We start from the raw sequence: 16065 nt of genomic DNA on the forward strand, positions 1-16065 counted from the left end.
TAAACAGGAATAGCAGGGGCGGAGCCAAGATGGCGGCGTGAGTAGAGCAGCGGAAATCTCCTCCCAAAACCACATATAACTATGAAAATATAACAAAGACAACTCTTCCTAAAATAGAGACCAGAGGACACAGGACAACATCCATACCACATCCACACCTGCGAGAACCCAGCACCTCGCGAAGGGGGTAAGATAAGATGCAAGAGGCCATTGATGGAATAGAAACCAGAGAACAGGAACGCATAGAAGCTGACATAGAGAGAGATAAAAGATCTCCAGGAATGAAAAAATATTAAGAGAACTGTGTGACACAGAACCCCCAACAGAAAGGATCCAAGGAGGACAACACCAAGACACATAGTAATTAAAATGGCAAGGATCAAGGACAAGGAAAGAGTTTGAAAGGCAGCTAGAGAGAAAAAGGTCACCTATAAAGGAAAACACATCAGGCTAACGTCGGACTTCTTGACAGAAACCCTACAGGCCAGAAGAGAATGGCATGATATATTTAATGCAATGAAACAGAAGGGCCTTGAACCAAGGATACTGTATCCAGCACGACTATCATTTAAATATGATGGCGGGATTAAACAATTCCCGGAGAAGCAAAAGCTGAGGGAATTTGCTTCCCACAAACCACCTCTACAGGGCATCTTACAGGGACTGCTCAAGATGGGAGCACTCCTAAAAAGAGCACAGAACAAAACACCCAACATATGAAGAATGGAGGAGGAGGAATAAGAAGGGAGAGAAGAAAAGAATCTCCAGACAGTGTATATAACAGCTCAATAAGCAAGCTAAGTTAGGCAGTAAGATACTAAAGAGGCTAACCTTGAACCTTTGGTAACCACGAATTTAAAGCCTGCAATGGCAATAAGTACATATCTTTCAATAGTCACCCTAAATGTAAATGGACTTAATGCACCAATCAAAAGACACAGAGTAATAGAATGGATGAAAAAGCAAGACCTGTCTATATGCTGTTTACAAGAAACACACCTCAAACCCAAAGACATGCACAGACTAAAAGTCAAGGGATGGAAAAACATATTTCAGGCAAACAACAGCGAGAAGAAAGCAGGGGTTGCAGTACTAATATCACACAAAATAGACTTCAAAACACAGAAAGTAACAAGAGATAAAGAAGGACACTACATAATGATAAAGGGCTCAGTCCAACAAGAGGATATAACCATTCTAAATATATGTGCACCCAACACAGGAGCACCAACATATGTGAAACAAATACTAACAGAACTAAAGGGGGAAATAGACTGCAATGCATTCATTTTAGGAGACTTCAACACACCACTCACCCCAAAGGATAGATCCACCGGGCAGAAAATAAGTAAGGACACGGAAGCACTGAACAACACAACACAGTAGAACAGATGGACCTAATAGACATCTATAGAACTTTACATCCAAAAGCAACAGGATATACATTCTTCTCAAGGGCACATGGAACATTCTCCAGAATAGACCACATACTAGCTCACAAAAAGAGCCTCAGTAAATTCCAAAATATTGAAATTCTACCAACCAATTTTTCAGACCACAAAGGTATAAAACTAGAAATAAATTCTACAAAGAAAACAAAAAGGCTCACAAAAACATGGAGGCTTAACAACATGCTCCTAAATAATCAATGGATCAACAAACTAATTAAAATAGAGATCAAGGAATATATAGAAACAAATGACAACAACAACACAAAGCCCCAACTTCCGTGGGACGCAGCGAAAGCAGTCTTAAGAGGAAAGTTTATAGCGATCCAGGCACACTTGAAGAAGGAAGAACAATCCCAAATGAATAGTCTAACATCACAATTATCAAAATTGGAAAAAGAAGAACAAATTGGGCCTGAAGTCAACAGAAGGAGGGACATAATAAAGATCATAGAAGAAACAAACAAAATTGAGAAGAATAAAGCAATAGCAAAAATCAATGAAACCAAGAGCTGGTTCTTTGAGAAAATAAACAAAATAGATAAGCCTCTAGCCAAACTTATTAAGAGAAAAAGAGCATCAACACACATCAACAGAATCAGAAACAAGAACAGAAAAATCACGACACACTCCACAGAAATACAAAGAATTATTAAAAACTACTATGAAAACCTATATGCCAACAAGCTGGAAAACCTAGAAGAAATGGACAACTTCCTAGAAAAATACAACCTCCCAAGACTGACCAAGGAAGAAACACAAAAGTTAAACAAACCAATTACGAGCAAAGAAATTTAAACGGTAATCAAAAAACTACCCAAGAACAAAGCACCCGGGCCGGACGGATTTTCCTCCGAATTTTATCAGACACACAGAGAAGACATAATACCCATTCTCCTTAAAGTTTTCCAACAAATACAAGAGGAGGGAATACTCCGAAACTCATTCTATGAAGCCAACATCACCCTAATACCAAAACCAGGCAAAGACACCACCAAAAAAGAAAATTACAGACCAATATCCCTGATGAACATAGATGCAAAAATACTCATCAAAATATTAGCAAACCGAATTAAAAAATACATCAAAAGGATCATACACCATGAGCAAGTGGGATTCATCCCAGGGATGCAAGGATGGTACAACATTCGAAAATCCATCAACATCATCCACCACATCAACAAAAAGAAAGACAAAAACCACATGATCATCTCCATAGATGCTGAAAAAGCATTTAACAAGATTCAACATCCATTCATGATAAAAACTCTCAGCAAAATGAGAATAGGGTGCAAGTACCTCAACAGAATAAGGGCCATATATCATAAACCCACAGCCAACATTATACTGAACAGCAAGAAACTGAAAGCTTTTCCTCTGATATCGGGAACTAGACAGGGATGCCCACTCTCCCCACTGCTATTTAACATAGTACTGGAGGTCCTAGCCACGGCAATCAGACAACACAAAGAAATACAAGGAATCCAGATTGGTAAAGAAGAAGTTAAACTGTCACTATTTGCAGATGACATGATATTGTACATAAAAAAACCCTAAAGACTCCACCCCAAAACTACTAGAACTGATATCGGAATACAGCAAAGTTGCAGGATACAAAATTAACACACAGAAATCTGTAGCTTTCCTATACGCTAGCAATGAACCAATAGAAAGAGAAATCAGGAAAACAATTCCATTCACAATTGCATCAAAAAGAATAAAATACCCAGGAATAAATCTAACCAAAGAAGTGAAAGACCTAAACTCTGAAAACTACAAGTCACTCTTAAGACAAATTAAAGGGGACACTAACAAATGGAAACTCATCCCGTGCTCATGGCTAGGAAGAATTAATATCGTCAAAATGGCCATCCTGCCCAAAGCAATATACAGATTTGATGCAATCCCTATCAAATTACCAAAAACATTCTTTAATGAACTGGAACAAATAATTCAAAAATTCATATGGAAACACCAAAGACCCCGAATAGCCAAAGCAATTCTGAGAAAGAAGAATAGAGTAGAGGGGAATCTCACTCCCCAACTTCAAGCTCTACTATAAAGCCATAGTAATCAAGACAATTTGGTACTGGCACAAGAACAGAGCCACAGACCAGTGGAACAGACTAGAGACTCCAGACATTAACCCAAACATATATGGTCAATTAATATTTGATAACGGAGCCATGGACATACAATGGCGAAATGACAGTCTCTTCAACAGATGGTGCTGGCAAAACTGGACAGCTACATGTAGGAGAATGAAACTGGACCATTGTCTAACCCCATATACAAAGGTAAACTCAAAATGGATCAAAGACCTGAATGTAAGTCATGAAACCATTAAACTCGTGGAAAAAAACATAGGCAAAAACCTCTTAGACATAAACATGAGTGACCTCTTCTTGAGCATATCTCCTCGGGCAAGGAAAACCATAGCAAAAATGAACAAGTGGGACTATATTAAGCTGAAAAGCTTCTGTACAGCAAAAGACACCATCAGTAGAACAAAAAGGAACCCTACAGTATGGGAGAGTATATTTGTAAATAACAGATCTGATAAAGGCTTGATGTCCAAAATATATAAAGAGCTTACACGCCTCAACAAACAAAAAACAAATAACCCAATTAAGAAATGGGCAGAGGAACTGAACAGACAGTTCTACAAAGAAGAAATACAGATGGCCAACAGACACATGAAAAGATGCTCCACATCGCTAATTATCAGAGAAATGCAAATTAAGACTACAATGAATGGATAAAGAAGATGTGCTACATATATACAATGGAATACTACTCAGCCATAAGAAGAGGCCACATCCTACCATTTGCAGCAACATGGATGGAGCTGAAGGGTATTATGCTCAGTGAAATAAGCCAAGCGGAGAAAGAGAAATACCAAATGATTTCACTCATCTGTGGAGTATAACAACAAAGGAAAAACTGAAGGAACAAAACAGCAGCGGGATCACAGAACCCAAGAATGGACTAACAGGTACCAAAGGAAAAGGGACTGGGGAGGGTGGGTGCGTAGGGAGGGATAAGGGGGGGGAAGAAGAAGGGGGGTATTAAGATTCGCATGCATGGGGGAGTGGGAGAAAGGGGAGGGCTGTACAACACAGAGAAGACTAGTAGCGATTCTACAACATTTTGCTATGCTGATGGACAGTGACTGTAAAGTGGTTTATAGGGGGGACCTGGTATAGGGGAGAGCCTAGTAAACATAATATTCTTCATGTAAGTGTAGATTAATGGAAAAAAAAAGAAAGAAAAGGGGGATTACTCCCTGATAGGATAAAACTAACTGTAAATCAACGATTAATGCATGCTTTAAATATCCTTAAGTTTGATCACTTAAAGGGTGTCAGATGATCGGCTATGGAGGTACATTTTTCTGATAATATTTCTTTCTCTTAAAAAAAAAAGTAGTTCCTGTGTGGTGACATCCAAAGAGTTCTACACAATGATATAAAGGGCATATCAAAGTGTGGGCAAAGGGTCTGTTTGTGTTTATACAGAGGATCAAAGCCTAATTTGGCTACCCAGAAAATGAACTCAGATACGATAGGAAGAAGAACTTCCAACATCAGCACTCTCTGGAAGAGTCATACCAGAAGATGATTATGAAAAAAACCTCAACAAAGATCCAGGCGATGCTGCAGTTGTAGCTGCATGCATCCCACTGGTTCCTGGACTTGCCATGGGAATGAAGAAGGAGATATCTAAGCTGGCCTGTGCATACAGTAAAACAACAAATTTGACTGGATCTATACTGTTGGAACTCAACCAAGAAATAGGAGAAGTGCAAGTTGTAGCGCTCCAAAATCTTATGACTACAGACTCTCTACTGTTAAAAGAACATATGGGATGTGAACAGTCCCCAGGAATGGGTTGTTTTAATTTGTCTGGTTTCTCTCAGACTGTCCAAGTTTAGTTGGACAATATCCACCATATCATAGATAAGTTTTCACAAATGCCTAGGGGTGCCTAACTGGTTTTCTTGGTTTCACTGGAGATGGCTGGTAATTATAGGTCTGCTTTGGTTATGTAACTGTATTCCTATGATGTTAATGTGTGCGCGCAATTTAATTAGTAGTTTAAAACCTATACATGCATAAGTTACTCTACAAGAAGATATGTCAAAGAAATAATCAATCTTCCCATGTTTTCTTCCGTCTGCTACTCCTATAGCTTTTCTTCTTCCTTCCTAATTACAACCCTTAAATAGAATTCGTGCCTCATATTGAATTTACCGAGTATCATAATTCTTCCAAGTGGTAAAGATACCTCAAGACAAATACTGGGCATAAAAGCCACAGGGCATAAATCTGCAAAGAAGTAAAAAGCTAACCTTTTCAAACAATATTGCCTCTCTCTCACTTACCCCTGTATGGCCCCGGAAGATGACTGGTTAGCCAGAGATGGGTAAGATTCCTCAAGGGAGGAACAACCTAAGACAGGCACAGTCGCAGGGGGGCCATCAGGTGAGAAATTGGGGATCAACAGAGGTGAGGCTTAGAACCTCACCCCCCGTTTTGAGAGAAATCTTCTGCATCCATGGATGTTTTATTGCCCTTGTCTAGCTTGGATTAACACTTAGTCTACAGGCACACACCTGATCATCTACATTTGCTCTCTTACAGCACTAAACGATGTTTTCTACCTTTATCTCGCATCTACCTACCACTTCAGCATTTTATTTTAAAAAAATAAATAATAATAATAATAATAATAATAATAAGGGAGAAATGTGGGATTCACATATAAATCAAGTATAAAAATCAAACAAATATTCATATTTGACCTGATTGTTTATAGTTCATAATGCGTGATCAAAACCGAAAGTTTCTTTGATGACTGCCCTTGCACTGTTCACCATGTAAGAACTTATTCACTATGGAAGAATTTGTTCACCATGTAAGAACTTGTTCATTATGCTTCAGAAGATTGGAGACTGACGAGAATTAGGCTTGGGGTGAATTAATGATTGTGCATTGAGCATTGACTCCCCTATACAGAATTTTATTGTTGTTAACAACCATTTGATCAATAAATATGAGAGATGCCCTCTCAAAAAAAAAAAAACTTCTAAAATGCTGATAGCAGATATTAAGCATTATTGCTTATTTAAGTTGAACTAAAACGGACATGTCCTTATGGTTATCAGCTGCCTAAGTTTACCTAAAGTCATTTAAGTTGATGTTATCTGTTAAATCTTCCAAAAAAAGTGCTTAAAGAGAGGCTTGACTTTGTCTAATGTTGTGAGTAATCTAGCATGGTTGTTAGGAATGAGTAAACTAAATAGGTATGGCAAGTAAATATCTTAATAATAATAATAGTGTATTAGTGTGTTACAGTGTGTATTCCTACAAACAGCCTGAGAATCTTTGTGGTAACCTAAAACCTTAAAGTTTTGCTAATTTACATAGACGTGTTTTGTGTTTAGTGCCAGATTGTGCTGTAAAGCACATGGTTCCAGAAATTATAAAATGTGTTCAGAAATTTGTCAATCTAAAAAATGCTAGTGTAATAGCTTACAATAGCCTACTTCTCAGTGTTCACTGAAAATTCAGTTTCCTAATGGTTTTAACTTCCAATTAAAACCACTTAAAATAATAAGGAAGAATTTCTGTATGCTAAAGAATGTGTCTTTTGATAAAAGAACATAACTTTGTTCTAAAGTACAGCTGTTTATTTAAAGAGGGAGAACTCTGAATGTAAAAACAAAGTTGTTGTAGAGAGTTTATGGAAGAATTATTGATATGGTCATGTATGTAAAATTAAAGCAAATGAGTCTTGATATCAAGTACACAGCAAAACTAGAACTATTTTTCTGTTAAAAGGACAAAGGTTTATTAGTCTACCGTTAATGTTAAAACATTGCAAAGGGTTTTCTAACTGTTTTATCAAAGCAGTGTCTCATGCTTAAAGTCTCAATGAGTTGTCTGAGTACTTAAGAAAATGAGATCTTAATATTAAAAGGACTAAAAGCTAAGGTTTTCTAACAACTGTGTAACCTTCTGTATTTGCCTTTAAACTTTTTATTGTCACTCTGATTAAATAGATAATTATTTTTTCATATTGACCTATGATTCTATTTAGGCAAATGCCTTAAAAACTGTCTTCTGATGGCTTCCTAAAGTCAAACTCAAAATAAATGTGCTTTTGCCTCTAGTTAACTCAGGTATTTTCCAGAGGGCCCCTGGAACAAGTCAGAGCTATTTTTTCTCCTCATCAGGGAAAATATTTGGCTAATTTGTCTTATTTATCTGATATATAATTACCTGCTTAATTATCTGGAAAGCGTTGTCAAAGGGAATGATGCTAAACTTTGCTACTGAATGTTTTACGTGACAGAAATATCCAGATTTCCTTCTGTTAACTGTCTTATAGTAAGCTCTCATGAGATCTTTAACCATTGTCATTTGTAAGTCTTTTGTCATTTATAGTCTGTTTTATAATACTGTTTTATTACTCCTAAACTAGTAAACAACTAATTTCCAGCAGAGCAAGTATCCTAAACTAGTAAACAACTAGATTCAAGTAGAGCAAAACTTAGTTACATAAAATTAAGTAAACTGAGAAAGATGATTTTAATTTTTAGGCAAATATCACTCATCTCTTAAACAGAAAAAGAAGTGTGTTTCAACCCTTTTCTCTTAAGCTAGCTTACAACAGTTTAGTAAATTATACCTTTATAAGCAGAATTGAAACATGTATCTTTCTCTACCTGATCCCTCTGGAATTTAAAAACACTCAGTGACTATTTTTATATCTCATGGCAGTATGTTTATTTGTATAAGTTCAATAAGAATCTGCTTTCCTTGTAAGAGGACCAATTAAAAACACTGGTTATATTACCAAGGCTTTGACTGGAATGTTCTACCTGAGAGACACGTGCATAAACTCAGATATGAACAGACAGCTTTAAGGAACTAAGGTTGAGGTTGACATTATAAAGCCAACAAAGCCCCTTGGGAGAACAGGCCTGGTACCTTCCTTACAGGGTTTCCAGCAGTCTTCTTACCAGGTGAGTAAGGAAGGTCACTTCCTGGCAGGGGCAGGAACCTCAGAATGTCTTAGGGACCTCAAGAAGAGAGGAATTCACCCAAATCTACAGGTACTGCAGCAAAAACCTGATGGCTGACTTGGCTTTCTGGCCTTGAGAGGCCTTTAAAAGTCCAATCTGAAATTCCTTATAAAAAGTTCCAGCAAAGCACATTTAAAAGAGCCTATGTAATCAATTGCTCTTCTTGCTCCACTTATGCAAATAATAAAGCCAAGTGTTAATTATTTTCTTCATCTGGTTACTTCTAATAAAAAAGAGGGTGACTTTTCTCTAAAGTTGTTTCAATAATACACCCTTATCTATACTGAATCCTAATACCAGTCATTGGGACATAAACTGGATCCAGAATTCTAGTTTCCCCAAAGTATCTGGCTATAATTCTCCAGATGTTTGTATTCTCCCATCATTTCAATTAGAATCTTATTATTCTTCATTCTTAAATTTAGCCATGCACTCTTTAATCTCCTTGTCAAGTTTGTTCTTCCAGAATGGAAAATCCAGCTCCAGATACTGCTACTCAACCTAGTACCACGATTTGTTCTATCTTGCCTAGAAGCCATAAAACTGCAAATAGTATTGGAACCCAGAATAAAAGTGCCCATCTTCTGGGGCCCTCTCGACTGCCCAGTGATGGAGACCTAGCTGCACCCTTTACTGCATGAAGCAGCCAGAGCAGTAGTCGTCCCCTTTCCCTAGCAGGAGCTAGGGTCGCTATCTGTAGATGGGGGAATGAGACAGACACCATGGGTGTAGTCAGAGTAGGGTGAGGGCCTCCGGAGAAAGCAAGGCAGGATATTTAGTCAGAGCAGTGTAACAACATGCAAGGAAACCCCCTACCAAAACTCTTAAAACATCAAGCTCTAGAGTCATTCTTCAGTGAGATCAGTTGATATTCCCCAGATAAAGGAAAGCAGCCCATGTTTCTATCATGCTAATGGTTTGTAATCATGTGTAAGATCCACTTTAGCATGCTAAAAGGGACTTAATGTCTCAAGAACAAACACCCTAAGACCACTTTTAACAAGTCCACACGCCTAAGCCCTTTATCAGTTCCCCAAAATCCTCAACTGCCTATAAACCCCCTAGACAATGCACCAACCTGGGCTCTCTTGTCCCCTTCTGGTGCGAGCCAGAAGCTCTGTCCTCTCATTGTACCTTTCAATAAAAGCCTCTCCCTGGCTCTCCTTCCTTGAGTGTTTGCTAAGTTCATTCTTCGACTCTGCAAACAAGATCCCCAGCATCACTGTGAATGGAGTAATTATGCAAACACATTTTAGGAGCACTAAAATGTTATAAAAATGCAGTCTCCTATTACCCATTCACATGCTCAGTATTTCTTGAGCTTCCACTCTGTGCCTCTGGACCGTCCCTTTTGTGTCCCAGGTCACTGACAATTCCTCCTCTCTCTCTTACTCTACCCACACCCACCAGCCCCACGCATGTCCTGATTATCTCTGACTCATCCTTTAAGACTAAATTGTACATATGCTTTTCCTGTCCACTCATGCCCCTCCCTCCAGAAAGTTGATTATTCCCTCTTCAATGCTAATGCTCTTTCAGATGTATACCGAGGATTTGGTTTTATTACAACTGGTTTTGGTCTTCTCTTACATTTGTAAGGTCTTTGCTCTCAAAGAGTACAACATGTTCATTTTGTATTCTCAATGCTGAGCAGAGCGTGCTGGGAGATTAGGGATGTTTGATGGAGGAATAGTGGGAGAAGAGGTCTACAGGTATGGTCTACATTATTTCATTATTTCAGGATCAATGCATGGATTGCAGGAGTGTCATGAGAGTCTTAAGCCTGTGCTTTGTGCATTACAAGATTCATACCTGTCCAGGCAGCCTAATGAGCTAGACACATGGGTCATGATGCATTTTCAAGATTGAATATGTTACTACCCACCACATCTGCTTCAGCTTTTTTGGGAGGAGGGAGGAAGAAAATGTTTGAATAGACTTGAGGTATCCTAAGTATACGGCGGTACTCATGAACAAGGTTCACTGTACATCCATAAATATCTTTAGAATATCTAGCATGTTCCAGGTGCTTTCACATTGATGGTCTCTATTTTTAAATAATACATGAACATGATTATGAAATGTGACTCAAAAGAATATACAGGGAAAAATAAATCTCCTTCCTACTCCTGACCCCAAGTTCCTTGGTTTTTATCCCCAGAGATAAATGCAATTGTCAGTTTATAGGTGTAATCTTTCAACTCTGTAGGTAGGCAGGCAGAGAAATACAAACATAGGTATATGTAGACACAGACTTAAAAAAGGATATGGGTGTATGTATAGGATACATATATAGATAAGAGTCATAAACATTAACAGCTTTTTGAGTTGATACACCTTGGTTTTGTGAATACAATGGATGTGAATGATGACAGCTATGAATGCTTGAAGATTTTATTCTTTATGACTGCAACGAGGTTCTATAATTGAAGGCAAGCCTAAGATATGCATTTTTAATGGCTAAAGCTTATTAATATCCAAACTTTAATGAAGTCCTTGATGGTCTCAAAACAGGAAACACATCCTGGAGGATATTTGATCAGTCTGGTACCTCTGGTTCATGTGGAGAGGAAATACACATTTCCTTTATGTTGGTCTTTCTTGACATGAAAACCTTTTAAGTTTGGACGAGGATATCTTTTATAGGTACTATGGAGGAACGCAGCTCAAATAGTTGAAGAGCCACTCACTTATGGAGAAGGAAAAATAATACGACTTTTATTTGGTGTTTATGGACAATGTGCACATTTCTGTCTTTCGGTTCTGCCACCTGTATATGTTATAAGTACCATGAGAAATCCTATAAAACTGCTGGCAAAGTTATAAATAAATTTTGGTGGGTACTTGTATTTTGCTGGTCAGAATGAATTTAGGAAACCAATTTGTGGGTCACTCAGTTAATTGGATCAGCATTTATAAGCTGATTTTGTTGTAAGTTTTCTTATAACAGAATTGCCTCTTTGTGAAAGTGTGAAAAATACCAATTAAAAACATTTTCATACCACTTCTAACATTGAGTTAATATAGATCTACCAGAAGCTCCTTGGAATTAAACTTGGCTTAAAACTGTTGCATTAATAAAGCTGGAGGGTCTTATATATTTGTTTAAGCATTTAAAATTTTCCTTTGATAGTATGATGTGATTGGTTGCATTGCAAGAAACAGAATGAGCTTATACATATTCAACTATTTTGTAAAGAAAATTTGAGATTTTTACTAATTTATATATTTTCTGTTTTGTAAGGATACACATTACTTATAACTTAAAGAAACAGGTTTATAGTCAAACTTTTTCTTCCTTCTTGTTCCAGCCACACTGCCCACACCTTACACTCAGCCACCCAAAGCAGCAAATGTCAGTTTCTTCCAGAGTTATATTAAGGGAAAAATAAATATGTACCTTTACACAGTCATATACAACATACCCATACAGTACCTATTTTTTTCTGCATCTTTCCCTTTTCATCTAAAACAAGTTGAGGATTGCTTCATATAAGCACATAATGACTTTATTCATTCTTTTCGGTAATGTTTTCTTCTATGAATGCACAGTAATTTAGAGCTAGCCCTCTATTTCTGAACATTTGTTTCCGGATTGCCATTACAAACTATGCTACAAGAATAATCTTGTACATGTATAATTTCCCATGAATGCATGTGAATACATCTTCAGAATAAATTCCTAAATGAGGAATTGCTGATTCCAGGGATATGTACATTTGCAATTTTGATAGTTTTTGTCAAATTTATATTCCTTCCAGTAATTTTGAAAGCACAACATACTCACAAAAACCACTCATTTATTCTTAACCAGTATATCATGTTACTTCCATTTCAAAAGCGTACATAATTGACACTGATGTAAAACTTTCATATTTAACATATAAACTTAAATAACATATGTATTACAAGTACTTTACTTGTATATGGTTTATTTGTAATACCAACACAATGAAAAGGTGAAAACAAAATTCAACAAAACAATCTTTAAGAAATACAGGAAGACATCTGAGAAGCTGTTCTGGTAGATACTGTTCCACACCCAATCAATTGGCAAAAGCAAAGATCACTTCAGTTTTCTTATTAAAGTAGCTCAAATGATTTTTGTGGAATCCAAAATATTTCCTTGACGATATTACTATTTCTTACTTTTATTAAACTAATCCTTTATTTCCTGACTGCTTTTATTCCTACCAATATATGAAACAAATACTTTACTGTGCAGTAAATACATATAAAAATATTTGCCTAAGCAATCTGAGTTTGAATCCTGTGTACTGGCAAAATTTGAAAATTAACTGAATCACTAATTAAATGGTTACTTAAAGTTTTTTGTTTTCATTCAGTATCTAACCACCTTTCTTATGGGGGGAGGTGTCTTAAAAGAAAACCTGACAAAATGGTTGAAAAATGCATTGTGGCATATTTTTAACAGCTAACCTATCAGGAGGTAGCCTGTTCAATAGGATGTCTTTGGGAATCCTGGCTCCTTCCATCTTCCCACCCCTACCAGCTCAGATTTCAGGCATGAAGCAACAAGGAGGGTGAAAGCTTTCTCCTCTCAGTTTTCTCTTTTCTCCCCTTTTTAAAAAAAAATCTTGACATACATCTCACTTATCACCAGAGTCACCTCTCATCTGGCCACCCTGGCTGAGAGGCTGAACCAGTGTCAACCAATTTGGCTTCCATCACTCAAGTTCTTCTATAGTGCTCTGGCACATTATGACTGTTAACTACTTTTTATTTACATCTATGGCCTTTTAGATGAAATGAGAAATAAGAAATTGCAATTCAGTCACTGAATTTATGACTCTAACAAACCATATGGATTATAGAATTCCTCTAACAAGTAGATGTTAGCAATAAACAGAACAAATCACCTAGCTCACTTAAAATTCAACATTCCCTGCTTGCTTTCTTCTTTTCCCCTTAAAGACAAAGTAGGAGGTTGGCTTTATCTACCAACTGCTCAAAAACACAGGCTGCAGATAAGAGGGATTTATATTAGCAAACTTGTACTCTATGGAACTCTTTTTCTTTACTGGCTACCCTGGCACAATTTGGGTGGAAGGAGAAAACCTGATAACCTCAAGGGTAGTACTCACCCCTCACCTCCTCCCATCCCATTGCACCCCATCCTGCCAGTTAGAAGCAGAAGTCCTTTGAAGAGGTTTTCAGGAAGACCATCTGCCCGGGTTTATTCTGTTCCAGTGGGTTAGCGGAACACACTCTCGACATGGGACACACAGGCAAAGTTCAAACCAAGTCCATGCTGTCAGTCCACTTGTCTCTCTTTTCTGGAAGACTCCTGACTGTTCAGTCTCTGATTAAATATTGTAGATGCGGTAAGTGTTCCCACGCAAGGTGACCAAAGTGTGGGAGAGTGAATGACCTTTGACTCTGGCAATCTCCTGAACTGTATACAGGGCCAGGCCTGGGTGGGAATGTCGGATAAGGCTTTTGGGAACCCCATGAGGGAGGAAGAAGGGAGCACCAGATTCCACAAGGATTCTCTCCAACGGGATCTCTCTCAGAGCTTCACGGATATCCCCAGCAGAAATGTAAGTCAGGACTCCTGTAAAGCCCACAAACAAGTTGGGAAAATATGTCAGAAAGGGCTCAATGGTTGCATAAGTGCCAATGAAACAAAGCCAATGGATCTTGTAGTCAGGGGGCACGTACTTTTTCAGGAAGTACAGCACATCTTTCTCAGCTTCTCGGCAGTAAATCAACAAGGGCTTCTTTAGACCTACAGCCAGCTGCAGCTGTCTTGCAAATACACTGTGCTGCTGTGGGGCAGGTGTGGTGCACTTGCAAGAATAATCCAAGCCAATTTTTCCAAACCCTAGAGCCTTTGGGTGACGTAAGCATTCCAAAATATGTCTTTCTAGGATGTTGTTGTAGTGACGTGCAAAATTGGGGCAGCAGCCAAAGGTCCCCCAAACCATATCTTCTCTCAAGAGCTCTTCCCATAGGCCACCGCATAGCAAGCGAGGATCACAGAAATTAGTGATGCAGCCCTGAAATTCTTTAGGGAAGGAGCTGCTATAAATTTCTCTGAACTTGCTAAAGGACCCTTTGAAATACATCTTGGAATAGAGCACGTCCAAGAAACAGTGGCTGTCAATGAAACCCTCCTGTGAGCTTTGTGCCCAGGGAACCTGTGGCAGGGAAAGGGATGCATGTTGTCTCCAAGGATATGATGGTATCTCTTGGAACGGCATTCTCTTCTCCTTCATCTCTCGTCCGAAACTTCTGAGGGAAAGTGAATGAGAACTCTCCGATTGGCCTTCCTGTGGTGTCTCCAGAGGTCTCGGCCAGCTGTGGGAGTACAGGGTAGAATCCGAGCTATGATAATTTAGGCAGCTCTGGTCAGTATTCCTAGCCAGGAATGCACTACTGCCCATGGTGGGATACAGAGAAGGCATGGAATTGCTGTTCCAGGAGCAGGCGTAGCCATGCCAAAGACCACTGTAAAACTGAGAATGGTATGTGACCTGGTTCGTGGTGAAGGATGGAGGCTTTGAAACTGACAAGAGACCCTGTGAGACTGGCTTTGCCTGAGAGAATCTGACTGTGCCACTCTCATCCACAGCAAACCAGACCCCTCCTGAATACGGGTAATCAGTCACCAGGTTCCTTTCTTTACGCTTTTGAATTTCTGCAGGAGAGTCATGTTCCTCTAAAAATGTTAGGTCTACAGAGGGTTCAAAAAAGACATCTCTTTGATCACTTTGTGGCTGTTCATGATGATGTCCCATCACTTCCTGGTGACCAAGCTTCCTGAGCTCTATCACTAGGTTTTCCGTCTCTGCTCCGACCTCTGCGGCAGGCACTTTACTTTTCTGAGAAGCAGGGAAGATGCTAGGCCTGGCTGGCCTTTCTGCAAGGTTGGGAAGCTCTCTGGTGCTCGGTTTTGCACTAGCAGCAGCCTCTCCCTTTTCTTTTGGCATCGGTTTTTCTATAATGCCCTGGACAGCTGTCACACAGATTGATGAAAAGTCTTGGTCTTGCTGTCTATACCACCCTCTCTGGGCCTTTTCTGGGTTTAGTTCCTCACTATTGCCATTTTGACCCTCAGCATTGTCTGCAAATTCCCACTTCATGGAGTTCTGGAAACCACTAGAATTACTCTCAAAGTTGCGGGTATCCTCTGGAGAAGCCATTTTTTTCTAGAAAGGGGTGGGTGGAGCGCCGAGGGGTTGGCGCGGAAAAGATTCCAGTCAAAGGGAACCCCAAGTGCTCTGAATCAGGCAGTGTTTGGAAGCTGTCCCACCCACACCTGGGCCTGAAGAAAGTGAGGGTCAGGAGGAGAATTTCCCTGGCAGAATGAGCCCCAGAAAAACTTTGGCTTAAAGTCCACAAGGTTCGCCGCAGTTGCAGCTATAAGCTGGCCAGCTGGAAAGGCCGTATCACTGGGCGCCCAAAGGCATCCGCCTTTACGGGGGACCCTACCTCTGTACCGCTCCTGTGGCCGCTCTGATGACTTACGGACCTTTTGCCTTTCTTTCACATGTCCACCACAGT

The 16065-nt window shown here is 39.0% G+C and overlaps 1 pseudogene; it reads right to left on the minus strand.

The window, feature by feature from the left end:
- Positions 1–13865: 13865 nt before the first annotated feature.
- Positions 13866–15704, minus strand: LOC108409139 (putative deoxyribonuclease TATDN2 pseudogene; annotated as a pseudogene).
- Positions 15705–16065: the final 361 nt, after the last annotated feature.

Source organism: Manis javanica, chromosome X, assembly GCF_040802235.1.
Source record: "Manis javanica isolate MJ-LG chromosome X, MJ_LKY, whole genome shotgun sequence".
Lineage (NCBI taxonomy): Eukaryota > Metazoa > Chordata > Mammalia > Pholidota > Manidae > Manis > Manis javanica.